Source organism: Myotis lucifugus, unplaced genomic scaffold, assembly GCF_000147115.1.
Source record: "Myotis lucifugus unplaced genomic scaffold, Myoluc2.0 scaffold_9019, whole genome shotgun sequence".
NCBI lineage: Eukaryota > Metazoa > Chordata > Mammalia > Chiroptera > Vespertilionidae > Myotis > Myotis lucifugus.
Window position 1 is genome coordinate 1 of NW_005880067.1, and position 2,700 is coordinate 2,700.

The 2,700-nt window shown below is 30.6% G+C and overlaps 1 long non-coding RNA gene across 1 annotated transcript; it reads right to left on the reverse strand.

Moving 5' to 3' along the window:
* Window positions 1-551: 551 nt before the first annotated feature.
* Window positions 552-2,319, reverse strand: LOC102418567. The gene is made up of 4 exons (XR_331096.3): window positions 2,179-2,319; window positions 1,295-1,358; window positions 867-928; window positions 552-650 (listed from the first exon to the last, which is right to left on the reverse strand). It is a non-coding gene; the product is annotated as an uncharacterized LOC102418567 (long non-coding RNA).
* Window positions 2,320-2,700: the final 381 nt, after the last annotated feature.

The following is a 2,700-nucleotide window of genomic DNA, read 5'->3' on the forward strand; positions in this document are numbered from 1 at the left end:
GTGGCGGGTAGCCTGGGCCTCCTCTGCGGAGGCCATCCATTGCGGTAGCCCGGCAGGCCTACCTCTTTTGGGCGATCCATAGCGGACCCCGGCCGTGTGGGCAGGGCCTCACTCTGAGGGCGATTGATCGTGGGGCTCCCGAACTGTGAGAGGGTGCAGGCTTGGCTGAGGGGCCCCACCCCCCTCCAGTGCATGAATTTCATGCACCAGGCCTCTAGTTTTCAATATTATGGCAGACAATAAGGTTTAATCATATCTATCGATGTCATAAAAAATAATATAAGAAAAAGGTATTTTAAATTTACATACAACAGATTTTTATGAAGTTTAAAGCTATGAGATAACTTAAAATATATTTCTTTTATAGTATGGTATATTAAGATAGACAGGACAACTTTAGCATTTTATCTGATGGCAGAGCTAAGTTGATATGTAAACAAAAATAATTCAGCCCATAACTGTGTAAGGTATTCCAGACAATATGTACACATTTTCAATTTCATGATTCTTAGGAGTTTTAACTAAAATATAGTTAGTCAGAAGGTACCTACCTTCAGCAAATTTTCACAGAGATCATTAAAGTTCTTATTGAGGGCTTGATTAGTCAGGTTAAGACTGCTTAATCGGATTACTCTTACTGATGTGAACATCTAAATATGGGGAGATATGATAGTATGGCATTTTATTATTTTAACTAATCACTATAACAATAAAACTGCTAATAATGAACAATAATAACTAATGTGGTATGAAAAAGGGTAACATTTTAATTGCAATAAGGAGGTGAAAAAGAAAACATATATTAAGAAGGAACTTGCTAAGATCACTTATGTTGTATTTATTTAAATTAAAAATGAAAGATTCACCTGTATTTCAGATGTCCAATTATTTATGCCAGGCATAATTTCTGTATTACAACTATAAAAGCCTGTCAAAATAAATTATAGTTAAAATATGATATTTCATTTATTTTTGCGTTAATAACCTGTTTCAATTATTACATGACATTCTAACTATAAGAACCATTCATTCTTTTCTAAAATGTTAGACCATCTTAATAAATTACCACTTTTAAAAAAATGTATAATCTTAAAAGGATTAAAAATCAGTTCATCTAAGTTCTAACATAAATATTTTAAACCTGTTTTCCGCCTTGGAGCAGCAAAGCACATAACAAGGTGTGACATTGATAAAACCTCTAAAATAAAGTTAGTACCATAATAATTATGAACTAAAATACTGATGTGCAAAAAAAAAGGACAGTAGCATCTCAAAGGTAATTTTTTCTGTTTACCTGAAGGAGGAGGAACATCAGTAAGGAGAGAATGTACATCTTCCATAGCATCTGTGTCATCAATCTGAAAATAGAAAGATTTCAACTATTACATAAGTAGTAAATATATAATCATTTTCAATTTTTAAAATTTTTTTTACTAAATAAAAAACATGAGTCAAAAAAGAACCTTTTCCCTAAATTAAAATATAAAACTTGAAAGAAATTCTTTTCAAATATCAATATATTTCTCCACAGTAATAATTATAAATACTTCCAAGTGAAATAATTTTTAAGTATAATTAATTTTTTCTTTTAACGAGCCTTTTCTTAATCCTTTAGGAGGGCATGTTTCAAAAGAAGATACCATAAGCAAAAATTATCTCTATTTGTTTAAATAAATATAGTGCAATTAACAAAAACACAATTTTGACTAAATACACAATTGCTTTAAAATAAAATTATGTAGGGATAAATTTAAAGGCATACCTAACAAATTAGGTCTAAATCCTATTTTTCTTATATCACAATATTCCATTGTGAATAATAAAGAGTGAAACTATGCAACTAGACATATACTGAATTCTAGTAAGTGAAACAATAGCACATTAATTTCTTATTTAAATTCATCCAAGTTTACAATAAATAGCTCCAAGAGTTAATATTACTTTAATTTTATTTCAACCCATAAATTTTTCCAGAACTACCTGCATTATTGTTATCGGTCTTCTGGTATTGAATAAAAATATATTACTAAGTTCTGATATTCTCAAGTTTATTGTAATATTTAAATATTATATTTTTTATATTTATAACAGTTGTAATGATACAAAAGAATCACATCAAGTATGATTGTAAAATTACACATCTAAAAACTTTAAGAAATTACTCCAATGCAATAATACCTCCAAAACAAAAGCATCTTTTTTCCCATGTGAAAGGTCCAATTCTGTAACTTCATCAGAACTTTCTGATTGAGATCTTAAGAGTCTTGAACGTTGTCGAGGTTCTGGGATGGGTGATCCTATAATCTCTTCAGATATCTCCTAAAAAATATATATATAATTGCTTTATATTACAAAAGACCATAATTTTCAGTTTTTTCTTTTTTTTAAATTGAGGTATAATTGACGTATAACATATTAGTTTCAGGTGTATAACACAATGATTTGATATTTGCATACTTTAGTTTGGTTTTAAATTTTTATAATAACAGACAACTACCTTTGGGGGGAGTCTACAAAAAATATTTAAAGTGTATATTTCAGAGTTTGGCAGCAAGATGGCGGCATAGGTAAACACCGGAGACTGCTGCCGCAAACAACCACTTCAAAAATACAACTAAAAGACGGAACGGATATCACCCAGAACCACAGGAAGGCTGGCTGAGGAGAGACTCTTCAACTAGAAGGAAAGACAGCAGCGTG